This window comes from Corythoichthys intestinalis, unplaced genomic scaffold, assembly GCF_030265065.1.
Source record: "Corythoichthys intestinalis isolate RoL2023-P3 unplaced genomic scaffold, ASM3026506v1 HiC_scaffold_33, whole genome shotgun sequence".
NCBI lineage: Eukaryota > Metazoa > Chordata > Actinopteri > Syngnathiformes > Syngnathidae > Corythoichthys > Corythoichthys intestinalis.
This window is the reverse complement of record NW_026651602.1, coordinates 217,101-233,800: the sequence shown is the minus strand read 5'-3', so window position 1 is coordinate 233,800 and position 16,700 is coordinate 217,101.

Genomic DNA, 16,700 nt, shown 5'->3' with positions numbered 1-16,700 from the left:
GCCCCGTCTACCTAACAGGGGCAAGCATGTAATGTGCCTGGGCTATCAGAGAATTGGCTTGGGATTTAAGAGAATTGGCTCGGGAAGGCCTGTCTACCTACCAGGGACAAGCAGGTAATTTGCTGAGACTATTAGAGAATAGGCTTCGGAAAGCCTGTCTACCTACCAGGGGCAAGCAAGTAATGTGCAGGGGCTATTAGAGAATTGGCTTGGGATATAAGAGAATTGGCTCTGGAAGGCCAGGCGACCTACTAGGGAGAAGTAAGTCATGGGCTGAGGCAATGAGAGAATAGGCTTGGGAAGGGCAGTCTACCTACCAGGGGCAAGCAAGTAATTTGCTGGGGCTATTACAGAATAGGCTTGGGAAGGCCTGTCTACCAACCAGGGGCAAGCAAGTAATTTGCAGGGGTTATTACAGAATACGCTTGGGAATCCCCGTCTACCTACCAGGGGCAAGCAAGTAATGTGCCTGGGCTATCAGAGAATATGCTTGGGATTTAAGAGAATTGGCTCATGAAGGCTTGTCTACCTACCAGGGGCAAGCAAGTAATTTGCAGCGGCTATGAGAGAATAGGCTTGGGAAGGCCTGTCTACCGACCAGGGGCAAGCATGTAATGTGCCTGGGCTATCAGAGAATTGGCTTGGGATATAAGAGAATTGGCTCGGGAAGGCCAGGCGACCTACCAGGGAGAAGTAAGTCATGGGCTGAGGCAATGAGAGAATAGGCTTGGGAAGGCCTGTCTACCAACCAGGGGCAAGCGAATAATTTGCTGGGGCTATTACAGAATAGGCTTGGGAAGGCCTATCGACCTACCAGGGGCAAGCAAGTAATTTGCTGGGACTATTACAGAATAGGCTTGGGAAAGATGTCTAACTACCAGGGGCAAGCAAGTAATGTGCAGGGGCTATTAGAGAATTGGCTTGGGAAGCCCTGTCTACCTACCAGGGGCAAGCAAATAATTTGCTGGGGCTATTACAGAATAGGCTTGGGAAGGCCTGTCTACCTACCAGGGGCAAGCAAATAATTTGCTGGGGCTATTACAGAATAGGCTTGGGAAGGCCTGTCTACCTACCAGGGGCAAGCAAGTAATTTGCAGCGGCTATGAGAGAATAGGCTTGGGAAGGCCTGTCTACCGACCAGGGGCAAGCATGTAATGTGCCTGGGCTATCAGAGAATTGGCTTGGGCTATAAGAGAATTGGTTTGGGAAGGCCTGTCTACCTACCAGGGGCAAGCAAGTAATTTGCTGGGACTATTACAGAATAGGCTTGGGAAGGCCTGTCTACCCACCAGGGGTAAGCAAGTAATGTGCGGGGGCTATTCGAGAATTGGCTTGGGCTTTCAGAGAATTGGTTTGGGAACGCTTGTCTACCTACCAGGGGCAAGCAAGTAATTTGCTGGGACTATTACAGAATAGGCTTGGGAAGGCCTGTCTACCTACCAGGGGCAAGCAAGTAATGTGCAGGGGCTATTACAGAATAGGCTTGGGAATGCCTGTCTACCTACCAGGGACAAACAAGTAATTTGCTGGGACTATTACAGAATAGGCTTGGGAAAGCCTGTCTACCTACCAGGGGCAAGCAAGTAATGTGCAGGGGCTATTAGAGAATTGTCTTGTGAAGGCCTATCTACCTACCAGGGGCAAGCAAGTAATTTGCTGGGGCTATTACAGAATAGGCTTGGGAAGGCCTGTCTGCTGACCAGGGGCAAGCAAGTAATTTGCTGGGGCTATTACAGAATAGGATTGGGAAGGCCTGTATACCTACCAGGGATAAGCAAGTAATTTGCTGGGGCTATGAGAGAAAAGGCTTGGGAAGGCCTGTCTACCTACCTGGGGCAAGCAAGTAATTTGCTGGGGCTATTACAGAATAGGCTTGGGAAGGCCTGTCTACCTACCAGGGGCAAGCAAGTAATTTGCTGGGACTATTACAGAATAGGCTTGGGAAAGATGTCTACCTACCAGGGGCAAGCAAGTAATGTTCAGGGGCTATTAGAGAATTGGCTTGGGAAGCCCTGTCTACCTACCAGGGGCAAGCAAGTAATGTGCAGGGGCTATGAGAGAAAAGGCTTGGGAAGGCCTGTCTACCATACCAGGGGCAAGCAAGTAATTTGCAGGGGCTATGAGAGAAAAGGCTTTGGAAGGCCTGTCTAACTAACAGGGGCAAGCAAGTAATTTGCAGGGGCTATGAGAGAAAAGGCTTGGGAAGGCCTGTCTACCTACCAGGGGCAAGCAAGTAATTTGCTGGGGCTATTTCAGAATAGGCTTGGGAAGGCCTGTCTACCTACCAGGGGCAAGCAAGTAATGTGCAGGGGCTATGAGAGAAAAGGCTTGGGAAGGCCTGTCTACCATACCAGGGGCAAGCAAGTAATTTCCAGGGGCTATGAGAGAAAAGGCTTTGGAAGGCCTGTCTACCATACCAGGGGCAAGCAAGTAATTTGCAGGGGCTATGAAAGAAAAGGCTTTGGAAGGCCTGTCTAACTACCAGAGGCAAGCAAGTAATTTGCAGGGGCTATGAGAGAAAAGGCTTTGAAAGGCCTGTCTAACTACCAGGGGCAAGCAAGTAATTTGCAGGGGCTATGAGAGAAAAGGCTTGGGAAGGCCTGTCTACCTACCAGGGACAAGCAAGTAATTTGCTGGGACTATTACAGAATAGGCTTGGGAAGGCCTGTCTACCTACCAGGGAGAAATAAGTCATGGGCTGAGGCGATGAGAGAATAGGCTTGGGAAGGCCTATCGACCTACCAGGGGCAAGCAAGTAATTTGCTGGGACTATTACAGAATAGGCTTGGGAAAGATGTCTAACTACCAGGGGCAAGCAAGTAATGTGCAGGGGCTATTAGAGAATTGGCTTGGGAAGCCCTGTCTACCTACCAGGGGCAAGCAAATAATTTGCTGGGGCTATTACAGAATAGGCTTGGGAAGGCCTGTCTACCTTCCAGGGGCAAGCAAATAATTTGCTGGGGCTATTACAGAATAGGCTTGGGAAGGCCTGTCTACCTACCAGGGGCAAGCAAGTAATTTGTGGGGCTATTACAGAATAGGTTTGGGAAGGCCTGTCTACCTACCAGGGGCAAGCAAGTAATTTGCTGGGACTATTACAGAATAGGCTTGGGAAGGCCTGTCTACCTACCAAGGGCAAGCAAGTAATTTGCTGGGACTATTACAGAATAGGCTTGGGAAAGATGTCTACCTACCAGGGGCAAGCAAGTAATGTGCAGGGGCTATTAGAGAATTGGCTTGGGAAGCCCTGTCTACCTACCAGGGACAAGCAAGTAATTTGCTGGGACTATTACAGAATAGGCTTGGGAAGGCCTGTCTACCTACCAGGGAGAAATAAGTCATGGGCTGAGGCGATGAGAGAATAGGCTTGGGAAGGCCTATCGACCTACCAGGGGCAAGCAAGTAATTTGCTGGGGCTATTACAGAATAGGCTTGGGAAGGCCTGTCTACCTACCAGGGACAAGCAAGTAATTTGCTGGGACTATTACAGAATAGGCTTGGGAAGGCCTGTCTACCTACCAGGGAGAAATAAGTCATGGGCTGAGGCGATGAGAGAATAGGCTTGGGAAGGCCTATCGACCTACCAGGGGCAAGCAAGTAATTTGCTGGGACTATTACAGAATAGGCTTGGGAAAGCGTGTCTACCTACCAGGGGCAAGCAAGTAATTTGCTGGGACTATTACAGAATAGGCTTGGGAAGGCCTGTCTACCTACCAGGGGCAAGCAAGTAATTTGCTGGGACTATTACAGAATAGGCTTGGGAAAGATGTCTACCTACCAGGGGCAAGCAAGTAATGTGCAGGGGCTATGAGAGAAAAGGCTTTGGAAGGCCTGTCTAACTACCAGGGGCAAGCAAGTAATTTGCAGGGGCTATGAGAGAAAAGGCTTTGAAAGGCCTGTCTAACTACCAGGGGCAAGCAAGTAATTTGCAGGGGCTATGAGAGAAAAGGCTTGGGAAGGCCTGTCTACCTACCAGGGACAAGCAAGTAATTTGCTGGGACTATTACAGAATAGGCTTGGGAAGGCCTGTCTACCTACCAGGGGCAAGCAAGTAATTTGCTGGGACTATTACAGAATAGGCTTGGGAAAGATGTCTACCTACCAGGGGCAAGCAAGTAATTTGCAGGGGCTATGAGAGAAAAGGCTTGGGAAGGCCTGTCTACCTACCAGGGACAAGCAAGTAATTTGCTGGGACTATTACAGAATAGGCTTGGGAAGGCCTGTCTACCTACCAGGGAGAAATAAGTCATGGGCTGAGGCGATGAGAGAATAGGCTTGGGAAGGCCTATCGACCTACCAGGGGCAAGCAAGTAATTTGCTGGGACTATTACAGAATAGGCTTGGGAAAGATGTCTACCTACCAGGGGCAAGCAAGTAATTTGCTAGGACTATTACAGAATAGGCTTGAGAAAGCCTGTCTACCTACAAGGGGCAAGCAAGTAATGTGCTGGGGCTATTCGAGAATTGGCTTGGGCTATAAGAGAATTGGTTTGGGAAGGCCTGTCTACCTACCAGGGGCAAGCAAGTAATTTGCTGGGACTATTACAGAATAGGCTTGGGAAGGCCTGTCTACCTACCAGGGGCAAGCAAGTAATGTGCAGGGGCTATGAGAGAAAAGGCTTGGGAAGGCCTGTCTACCATACCAGGGGCAAGCAAGTAATTTGCTGGGGCTATTACAGAATAGGCTTGGGAAGGCCTGTCTACCTACCAGGGACAAGCAAGTAATTTGCTGGGACTATTACAGAATAGGCTTGGGAAGGCCTGTCTACCTACCAGGGAGAAATAAGTCATGGGCTGAGGCGATGAGAGAAAAGGCTTGGGAAGGCCTGTCTACCTACCAGGGGCAAGCAAGTAATTTGCTGGGACTATTACAGAATAGGCTTGGGAAGGCCTGTCTACCTACCAGGGGCAAGCAAGTAATTTGCTGGGACTTTTACAGAATAGGCTTGGGAAAGATGTCTACCTACCAGGGGCAAGCAAGTAATGTGCAGGGGCTATTAGAGAATTGGCTTGGGAAGCCCTGACTACCTACCAGGGGCAAGCAAGTAATTTGCTGGGGCTATTACAGAATAGGCTTGGGAAGGCCTGTCTACCTACCAGGGGCAAGCAAGTAATTTGCTGGGACTATTACAGAATAGGCTTGGGAAAGATGTTTACCTACCAGGGGCAAGCAAGTAATGTGCAGGGGCTATTAGAGAATTGGCTTGGGAAGCCCTGTCTACCTACCAGGGGCAAGCAAGTAATTTGCTGGGGCTATTACAGAATAGGCTTGGGAAGGCCTGTCTACCTACCAGGGGCAAGCAAGTAATGTGCAGGGGCTATGAGAGAAAAGGCTTGGGAAGGCCTGTCTACCATACCAGGGGCAAGCAAGTAATTTGCAAGGGCTATGAGAGAAAAGGCTTTGGAAGGCCTGTCTAACTACCAGGGGCAAGCAAGTAATTTGCTGGGACTATTACAGAATAGGCTTGGGAAGGCCTGTCTACCTACCAGGGGCAAGCAAGTAATGTGCAGGGGCTATTAGAGAATTGGCTTGGGAAGCCCTGTCTACCTACCAAGGGCAAGCAAGTAATTTGCTGGGGCTATTACAGAATAGGCTTGGGAAGGCCTGTCTACCTACCAGGGGCAAGCAAGTAATGTGCAGGGGCTATGAGAGAAAATGCTTGGGAATGATGTCTACCTACCAGGGGCAAGCATGTAATTTGCAGGGGCTATGAGAGAAAAGGCTTTGGAAGGCCTGTCTAACTACCAGGGGCAAGCAAGTAATTTGCAGGGGCTATGAGAGAAAAGGCTTGGGAAGGCCTGTCTACCTACCAGGGGCAAGCAAGTAATTTCCTGGGGCTATTACAGAATAGGCTTGGGAAGGCCTGTCTACCTACCAGGGTTAAGCAAGTAATTTGCTGGGGCTATTACAGAATAGGTTTGGGAAGGCCTGTCTACCTACCAGGGGCAAGCAAGTAATTTGCTGGGACTATTACAGAATAGGCTTGGGAAGGCCTGTCTACCTACCAGGGGCAAGCAAGTAATTTGCTGGGACTATTACAGAATAGGCTTGGGAAAGATGTCTACCTACCAGGGGCAAGCAAGTAATGTGCAGGGGCTATTAGAGAATTGGCTTGGGAAGCCCTGTCTACCTACCAGGGACAAGCAAGTAATTTGCTGGGACTATTACAGAATAGGCTTGGGAAGGCCTGTCTACCTACCAGGGAGAAATAAGTCATGGGCTGAGGCGATGAGAGAATAGGCTTGGGAAGGCCTATCGAACTACCAGGGGCAAGCAAGTAATTTGCTAGGACTATTACAGAATAGGCTTGGGAAAGCCTGTCTACCTACCAGGGGCAAGCAAGTAATTTGCTGGGGCTATTACAGAATAGGCTTGGGAAGGCCTGTCTACCTACCAGGGACAAGCAAGTAATTTGCTGGGACTATTACAGAATAGGCTTGGGAAGGCCTGTCTACCTACCAGGGAGAAATAAGTCATGGGCTGAGGCGATGAGAGAATAGGCTTGGGAAGGCCTATCGACCTACCAGGGGCAAGCAAGTAATTTGCTGGGACTATTACAGAATAGGCTTAGGAAAGATGTCTAACTACCAGGGGCAAGCAAGTAATGTGCAGGGGCTATTAGAGAATTGGCTTGGGAAGCCCTGTCTACCTACCAGGGGCAAGAAATTAATTTGCTGGGGCTATTACAGAATAGGCTTGGGAAGGCCTGTCTACCTACCAGGGGCAAGCAAATAATTTGCTGGGGCTATTACAGAATAGGCTTGGGAAGGCCTGTCTACCTACCAGGGGCAAGCAAGTAATTTGTGGGGCTATTACAGAATAGGTTTGGGAAGGCCTGTCTACCTACCAGGGGCAAGCAAGTAATTTGCTGGGACTATTACAGAATAGGCTTGGGAAGGCCTGTCTACCTACCAAGGGCAAGCAAGTAATTTGCTGGGACTATTACAGAATAGGCTTGGGAAAGATGTCTACCTACCAGGGGCAAGCAAGTAATGTGCAGGGGCTATTAGAGAATTGGCTTGGGAAGCCCTGTCTACCTACCAGGGACAAGCAAGTAATTTGCTGGGACTATTACAGAATAGGCTTGGGAAGGCCTGTCTACCAACCAGGGAGAAATAAGTCATGGGCTGAGGCGATGAAAGAATAGGCTTGGGAAGGCCTATCGACCTACCAGGGGCAAGCAAGTAATTTGCTGGGGCTATTACAGAATAGGCTTGGGAAGGCCTGTCTACCTACCAGGGACAAGCAAGTAATTTGCTGGGACTATTACAGAATAGGCTTGGGAAGGCCTGTCTACCTACCAGGGAGAAATAAGTCATGGGCTGAGGCGATGAGAGAATAGGCTTGGGAAGGCCTATCGACCTACCAGGGGCAAGCAAGTAATTTGCTGGGACTATTACAGAATAGGCTTGGGAAAGCGTGTCTACCTACCAGGGGCAAGCAAGTAATTTGCTGGGACTATTACAGAATAGGCTTGGGAAGGCCTGTCTACCTACCAGGGGCAAGCAAGTAATTTGCTGGGACTATTACAGAATAGGCTTGGGAAAGATGTCTACCTACCAGGGGCAAGCAAGTAATGTGCAGGGGCTATGAGAGAAAAGGCTTTGGAAGGCCTGTCTAACTACCAGGGGCAAGCAAGTAATTTGCAGGGGCTATGAGAGAAAAGGCTTTGAAAGGCCTGTCTAACTACCAGGGGCAAGCAAGTAATTTGCAGGGGCTATGAGAGAAAAGGCTTGGGAAGGCCTGTCTACCTACCAGGGACAAGCAAGTAATTTGCTGGGACTATTACAGAATAGGCTTGGGAAGGCCTGTCTACCTACCAGAGGCAAGCAAGTAATTTGCTGGGGCTATTACAGAATAGGCTTGGGAAGGCCTGTCTACCTACCAGGGACAAGCAAGTAATTTGCAGGGGCTATGAGAGAAAAGGCTTGGGAAGGCCTGTCTACCTACCAGGGACAAGCAAGTAATTTGCTGGGACTATTACAGAATAGGCTTGGGAAGGCCTGTCTACCTACCAGGGAGAAATAAGTCATGGGCTGAGGCGATGAGAGAATACGCTTGGGAAGGCCTATAGACCTACCAGGGGCAAGCAAGTAATTTGCTGGGACTATTACAGAATAGGCTTGGGAAGGCCTGTCTACCTACCAGGGGCAAGCAAGTAATGTGCAGGGGCTATGAGAGAAAAGGCTTGGGAAGGCCTGTCTACCATACCAGGGGCAAGCAAGTAATTTGCTGGGGCTATTACAGAATAGGCTTGGGAAGGCCTGTCTACCTACCAGGGACAAGCAAGTAATTTGCTGGGACTATTACAGAATAGGCTTGGGAAGGCCTGTCTACCTACCAGGGAGAAATAAGTCATGGGCTGAGGCGATGAGAGAAAAGGCTTGGGAAGGCCTGTCTACCTACCAGGAGCAAGCAAGTAATTTGCTGGGACTATTACAGAATAGGCTTGGGAAGGCCTGTCTAGCTACCAGGGGCAAGCAAGTAATTTGCTGGGACTTTTACAGAATAGGCTTGGGAAAGATGTCTACCTACCAGGGGCAAGCAAGTAATGTGCAGGGGCTATTAGAGAATTGGCTTGGGAAGCCCTGTCTACCTACCAGGGGCTAGCAAGTAATTTGCTGGGGCTATTACAGAAAAGGCTTGGGAAGGCCTGTCTACCTACCAGGGGCAAGCAAGTAATTTCCTGGGGCTATTACAGAATAGGCTTGGGAAGGCCTGTCTACCTACCAGGGTTAAGCAAGTAATGTGCAGGGGCTATTAGAGAATTGGCTTGGGAAGCCCTGTCTACCTACCAAGGGCAAGCAAGTAATTTGCTGGGGCTATTACAGAATAGGCTTGGGAAGGCCTGTCTACCTACCAGGGGCAAGCAAGTAATGTGCAGGGGCTATGAGAGAAAATGCTTGGGAATGATGTCTACCTACCAGGGGCAAGCATGTAATTTGCAGGGGCTATGAGAGAAAAGGCTTTGGAAGGCCTGTCTAACTACCAGGGGCAAGCAAGTAATTTGCAGGGGCTATGAGAGAAAAGGCTTGGGAAGGCCTGTCTACCTACCAGGGGCAAGCAAGTAATTTCCTGGGGCTATTACAGAATAGGCTTGGGAAGGCCTGTCTACCTACCAGGGTTAAGCAAGTAATTTGCTGGGGCTATTACAGAATAGGTTTGGGAAGGCCTGTCTACCTACCAGGGGCAAGCAAGTAATTTGCTGGGACTATTACAGAATAGGCTTGGGAAGGCCTGTCTACCTACCAGGGGCAAGCAAGTAATTTGCTGGGACTATTACAGAATAGGCTTGGGAAAGATGTCTACCTACCAGGGGCAAGCAAGTAATGTGCAGGGGCTATTAGAGAATTGGCTTGGGAAGCCCTGTCTACCTACCAGGGACAAGCAAGTAATTTGCTGGGACTATTACAGAATAGGCTTGGGAAGGCCTGTCTACCTACCAGGGAGAAATAAGTCATGGGCTGAGGCGATGAGAGAATAGGCTTGGAAAGGCCTATCGACCTACCAGGGGCAAGCAAGTAATTTGCTAGGACTATTACAGAATAGGCTTGGGAAAGCCTGTCTACCTACCAGGGGCAAGCAAGTAATTTGCTGGGGCTATTACAAAATAGGCTTGGGAAGGCCTGTCTACCTACCAGGGACAAGCAAGTAATTTGCTGGGACTATTACAGAATAGGCTTGGGAAGGCCTGTCTACCTACCAGGGAGAAATAAGTCATGGGCTGAGGCGATGAGAGAATAGGCTTGGGAAGGCCTGTCTACCTACCAGGGACAAGCAAGTAATTTGCTGGGACTATTACAGAATAGGCTTGGGAAGGCCTGTCTACCTACCAGGGGCAAGCAAGTAATTTGCTGGGGCTATTACAGAATAGGCTTGGGAAGGCCTGTCTACCTACCAGGGACAAGCAAGTAATTTGCAGGGGCTATGAGAGAAAAGGCTTGGGAAGGCCTGTCTACCTACCAGGGACAAGCAAGTAATTTGCTGGGACTATTACAGAATAGGCTTGGGAAGGCCTGTCTACCTACCAGGGAGAAATAAGTCATGGGCTGAGGCGATGAGAGAATACGCTTGGGAAGGCCTATAGACCTACCAGGGGCAAGCAAGTAATTTGCTGGGACTATTACAGAATAGGCTTGGGAAGGCCTGTCTACCTACCAGGGGCAAGCAAGTAATGTGCAGGGGCTATGAGAGAAAAGGCTTGGGAAGGCCTGTCTACCATACCAGGGGCAAGCAAGTAATTTGCTGGGGCTATTACAGAATAGGCTTGGGAAGGCCTGTCTACCTACCAGGGACAAGCAAGTAATTTGCTGGGACTATTACAGAATAGGCTTGGGAAGGCCTGTCTACCTACCAGGGAGAAATAAGTCATGGGCTGAGGCGATGAGAGAAAAGGCTTGGGAAGGCCTGTCTACCTACCAGGGGCAAGCAAGTAATTTGCTGGGACTATTACAGAATAGGCTTGGGAAGGCCTGTCTAGCTACCAGGGGCAAGCAAGTAATTTGCTGGGACTTTTACAGAATAGGCTTGGGAAAGATGTCTACCTACCAGGGGCAAGCAAGTAATGTGCAGGGGCTATTAGAGAATTGGCTTGGGAAGCCCTGTCTACCTACCAGGGGCTAGCAAGTAATTTGCTGGGGCTATTACAGAATAGGCTTGGGAAGGCCTGTCTACCTACCAGGGGCAAGCAAGTAATTTGCTGGGACTACTACAGAATAGGCTTGGGAAAGATGTTTACCTACCAGGGAGAAATAAGTCATGGGCTGAGGCGATGAGAGAATAGGCTTGGGAAGGCCTATCGACCTACCAGGGGCAAGCAAGTAATTTGCTGGGACTATTACAGAATAGGCTTAGGAAAGATGTCTAACTACCAGGGGCAAGCAAGTAATGTGCAGGGGCTATTAGAGAATTGGCTTGGGAAGCCCTGTCTACCTACCAGGGGCAAGAAATTAATTTGCTGGGGCTATTACAGAATAGGCTTGGGAAGGCCTGTCTACCTACCAGGGGCAAGCAAATAATTTGCTGGGGCTATTACAGAATAGGCTTGGGAAGGCCTGTCTACCTACCAGGGGCAAGCAAGTAATTTGTGGGGCTATTACAGAATAGGTTTGGGAAGGCCTGTCTACCTACCAGGGGCAAGCAAGTAATTTGCTGGGACTATTACAGAATAGGCTTGGGAAGGCCTGTCTACCTACCAAGGGCAAGCAAGTAATTTGCTGGGACTATTACAGAATAGGCTTGGGAAAGATGTCTACCTACCAGGGGCAAGCAAGTAATGTGCAGGGGCTATTAGAGAATTGGCTTGGGAAGCCCTGTCTACCTACCAGGGACAAGCAAGTAATTTGCTGGGACTATTACAGAATAGGCTTGGGAAGGCCTGTCTACCTACCAGGGAGAAATAAGTCATGGGCTGAGGCGATGAAAGAATAGGCTTGGGAAGGCCTATCGACCTACCAGGGGCAAGCAAGTAATTTGCTGGGGCTATTACAGAATAGGCTTGGGAAGGCCTGTCTACCTACCAGGGACAAGCAAGTAATTTGCTGGGACTATTACAGAATAGGCTTGGGAAGGCCTGTCTACCTACCAGGGAGAAATAAGTCATGGGCTGAGGCGATGAGAGAATAGGCTTGGGAAGGCCTATCGACCTACCAGGGGCAAGCAAGTAATTTGCTGGGACTATTACAGAATAGGCTTGGGAAAGCGTGTCTACCTACCAGGGGCAAGCAAGTAATTTGCTGGGACTATTACAGAATAGGCTTGGGAAGGCCTGTCTACCTACCAGGGGCAAGCAAGTAATTTGCTGGGACTATTACAGAATAGGCTTGGGAAAGATGTCTACCTACCAGGGGCAAGCAAGTAATGTGCAGGGGCTATGAGAGAAAAGGCTTTGGAAGGCCTGTCTAACTACCAGGGGCAAGCAAGTAATTTGCAGGGGCTATGAGAGAAAAGGCTTTGAAAGGCCTGTCTAACTACCAGGGGCAAGCAAGTAATTTGCAGGGGCTATGAGAGAAAAGGCTTGGGAAGGCCTGTCTACCTACCAGGGACAAGCAAGTAATTTGCTGGGACTATTACAGAATAGGCTTGGGAAGGCCTGTCTACCTACCAGAGGCAAGCAAGTAATTTGCTGGGGCTATTACAGAATAGGCTTGGGAAGGCCTGTCTACCTACCAGGGACAAGCAAGTAATTTGCAGGGGCTATGAGAGAAAAGGCTTGGGAAGGCCTGTCTACCTACCAGGGACAAGCAAGTAATTTGCTGGGACTATTACAGAATAGGCTTGGGAAGGCCTGTCTACCTACCAGGGAGAAATAAGTCATGGGCTGAGGCGATGAGAGAATACGCTTGGGAAGGCCTATAGACCTACCAGGGGCAAGCAAGTAATTTGCTGGGACTATTACAGAATAGGCTTGGGAAGGCCTGTCTACCTACCAGGGGCAAGCAAGTAATGTGCAGGGGCTATGAGAGAAAAGGCTTGGGAAGGCCTGTCTACCATACCAGGGGCAAGCAAGTAATTTGCTGGGGCTATTACAGAATAGGCTTGGGAAGGCCTGTCTACCTACCAGGGACAAGCAAGTAATTTGCTGGGACTATTACAGAATAGGCTTGGGAAGGCCTGTCTACCTACCAGGGAGAAATAAGTCATGGGCTGAGGCGATGAGAGAAAAGGCTTGGGAAGGCCTGTCTACCTACCAGGAGCAAGCAAGTAATTTGCTGGGACTATTACAGAATAGGCTTGGGAAGGCCTGTCTAGCTACCAGGGGCAAGCAAGTAATTTGCTGGGACTTTTACAGAATAGGCTTGGGAAAGATGTCTACCTACCAGGGGCAAGCAAGTAATGTGCAGGGGCTATTAGAGAATTGGCTTGGGAAGCCCTGTCTACCTACCAGGGGCTAGCAAGTAATTTGCTGGGGCTATTACAGAAAAGGCTTGGGAAGGCCTGTCTACCTACCAGGGGCAAGCAAGTAATTTCCTGGGGCTATTACAGAATAGGCTTGGGAAGGCCTGTCTACCTACCAGGGTTAAGCAAGTAATGTGCAGGGGCTATTAGAGAATTGGCTTGGGAAGCCCTGTCTACCTACCAAGGGCAAGCAAGTAATTTGCTGGGGCTATTACAGAATAGGCTTGGGAAGGCCTGTCTACCTACCAGGGGCAAGCAAGTAATGTGCAGGGGCTATGAGAGAAAATGCTTGGGAATGATGTCTACCTACCAGGGGCAAGCATGTAATTTGCAGGGGCTATGAGAGAAAAGGCTTTGGAAGGCCTGTCTAACTACCAGGGGCAAGCAAGTAATTTGCAGGGGCTATGAGAGAAAAGGCTTGGGAAGGCCTGTCTACCTACCAGGGGCAAGCAAGTAATTTCCTGGGGCTATTACAGAATAGGCTTGGGAAGGCCTGTCTACCTACCAGGGTTAAGCAAGTAATTTGCTGGGGCTATTACAGAATAGGTTTGGGAAGGCCTGTCTACCTACCAGGGGCAAGCAAGTAATTTGCTGGGACTATTACAGAATAGGCTTGGGAAGGCCTGTCTACCTACCAGGGGCAAGCAAGTAATTTGCTGGGACTATTACAGAATAGGCTTGGGAAAGATGTCTACCTACCAGGGGCAAGCAAGTAATGTGCAGGGGCTATTAGAGAATTGGCTTGGGAAGCCCTGTCTACCTACCAGGGACAAGCAAGTAATTTGCTGGGACTATTACAGAATAGGCTTGGGAAGGCCTGTCTACCTACCAGGGAGAAATAAGTCATGGGCTGAGGCGATGAGAGAATAGGCTTGGAAAGGCCTATCGACCTACCAGGGGCAAGCAAGTAATTTGCTAGGACTATTACAGAATAGGCTTGGGAAAGCCTGTCTACCTACCAGGGGCAAGCAAGTAATTTGCTGGGGCTATTACAAAATAGGCTTGGGAAGGCCTGTCTACCTACCAGGGACAAGCAAGTAATTTGCTGGGACTATTACAGAATAGGCTTGGGAAGGCCTGTCTACCTACCAGGGAGAAATAAGTCATGGGCTGAGGCGATGAGAGAATAGGCTTGGGAAGGCCTGTCTACCTACCAGGGACAAGCAAGTAATTTGCTGGGACTATTACAGAATAGGCTTGGGAAGGCCTGTCTACCTACCAGGGGCAAGCAAGTAATTTGCTGGGGCTATTACAGAATAGGCTTGGGAAGGCCTGTCTACCTACCAGGGACAAGCAAGTAATTTGCAGGGGCTATGAGAGAAAAGGCTTGGGAAGGCCTGTCTACCTACCAGGGACAAGCAAGTAATTTGCTGGGACTATTACAGAATAGGCTTGGGAAGGCCTGTCTACCTACCAGGGAGAAATAAGTCATGGGCTGAGGCGATGAGAGAATACGCTTGGGAAGGCCTATAGACCTACCAGGGGCAAGCAAGTAATTTGCTGGGACTATTACAGAATAGGCTTGGGAAGGCCTGTCTACCTACCAGGGGCAAGCAAGTAATGTGCAGGGGCTATGAGAGAAAAGGCTTGGGAAGGCCTGTCTACCATACCAGGGGCAAGCAAGTAATTTGCTGGGGCTATTACAGAATAGGCTTGGGAAGGCCTGTCTACCTACCAGGGACAAGCAAGTAATTTGCTGGGACTATTACAGAATAGGCTTGGGAAGGCCTGTCTACCTACCAGGGAGAAATAAGTCATGGGCTGAGGCGATGAGAGAAAAGGCTTGGGAAGGCCTGTCTACCTACCAGGGGCAAGCAAGTAATTTGCTGGGACTATTACAGAATAGGCTTGGGAAGGCCTGTCTAGCTACCAGGGGCAAGCAAGTAATTTGCTGGGACTTTTACAGAATAGGCTTGGGAAAGATGTCTACCTACCAGGGGCAAGCAAGTAATGTGCAGGGGCTATTAGAGAATTGGCTTGGGAAGCCCTGTCTACCTACCAGGGGCAAGCAAGTAATTTCCAGGCGCTATGAGAGAAAAGGCTTGGGAAGGCCTGTCTATCTACCAGGGGCAAGCAAGTAATTTGCTGGGGCTATTACAGAATAGGCTTGGGAAGGCCTGTCTACCTACCAGGGGCAAGCAAGTAATTTGCTGGGACTACTACAGAATAGGCTTGGGAAAGATGTTTACCTACCAGGGGCAAGCAAGTAATGTGCAGGGGCTATTAGAGAATTGGCTTGGGAAGCCCTGTCTACCTACCAGGGGCAAGCAAGTAATTTGCTGGGGCTATTACAGAATAGGCTTGGGAAGGCCTGTCTACCTACCAGGGGCAAGCAAGTAATGTGCAGGGGCTATGAGAGAAAAGGCTTGGGAAGGCCTGTCTACCATACCAGGGGCAAGCAAAGAATGTGATGGGGTTATTAGAGAATTAGCTTGGGCTAACAGAGAATTTGCTTGGGCTATTACAGAATAGGCTTGGGAAGGCCTGTCTACCTACCAGGTGCAAGTAAGTCATGGGCTGTGGCTATAAGAGAAAAGGCCTGGGAAGGTTGGTCTACCTATAAGGGGCAAGCAAGTAATTTGCTGGGGCTATTACAGAATAGGCTTGGGAAGGCCTGTCTACCTACCAGGGGCAGGCAAGTAATTTGCTGGGGCTATGAGAGAATAGGCTTTGGGAAGGCCAGTCTACCTACCAGGGGCAAGAAAGTAATTTGCTGGGGCTTTTACAGAATAGGCTTGGGAAGGCCTGTCTACCTACCATGGGAAAGTAAATCATGGGCTGTTGTTATGAGAGAATAGGTTTGGGAAGGCCTATCTACCTACCAGGGGCAAGCAAGTAATATACTGGGGCTATTAGAGAATATGCTTGGGAAATAAGAGAATTGACTCGGGAAGGCCTGTCGACCTACCAGGGGCAAGCAAGTAATTTGCAGGGGTTATGAGAGAATTGGCTTGGGAAGGCCAGTCTACCTATAAGGGGTAAGAAAGTAATTTGCTGGGGCTATTACAGAATAGGCTTGGGAAGGCCTGTCTACCTACCAGGCTGTCTACCTACCAGGAGCAAGCAAGTAATTTTTTGGGGCTATTACAGAACAGGCTTGGGAAGGCCTGTCTACCTACCATGGGAAAGTAAATCATGGGCTGTTGTTATGAGAGAATAGGTTTGGGAAGGCCTATCTACCTACCAGGGGCAAGCAAGTAATTTGCAGGGGCTATGAGAGAAAAGGCTTGGGAAGGCCAGTCTACCTACCTGGGGCAAGCATGTAATTTGCTGGGGCTATCACAGAATAGGCTTGGGAAGGCCTGTCTACCTACCAGGGGCAAGCAAGTAATTTGCTGGTGCTATTGAAGAATAGGCTTGGGAAGGTCTTTCAACCTACCAGGGGCAAGCAAGTAATTTGCAGGGGCTATGAAAGAAAAGGCTTGGGAAGGCCAGTCTACCACCAGGGGCAAGCAATAATTTGCTGGGGCTTTTACAGAATAGGCTTGGGAAGGCCTGTCTACCTACCAGGTACAAGTAAGTCATGGGCTGTGGCTATGAGAGAAAAGGCCTGGGAAGGCTGGTCTACCTACCAGGGGCAGGCAAGTAATTTGCTGGGGCTATGAGAGAATAGGCTTGGGAAGGCCAGTCTACCTACCAGGGGCAAGAAAGTAATTTGCTGGGGCTTTGAGAGAAAAGGCTTGGGAAGGCCAGTCTACCTACCAGGGGCAAGCAAGTAATTTGCTGGGGCTATTACAGAATAGGCTTGGGAAGGCCTGTCTACCTACCAGGGGCAAGAAAGTAATTTGCTGGGGCTTTGAGA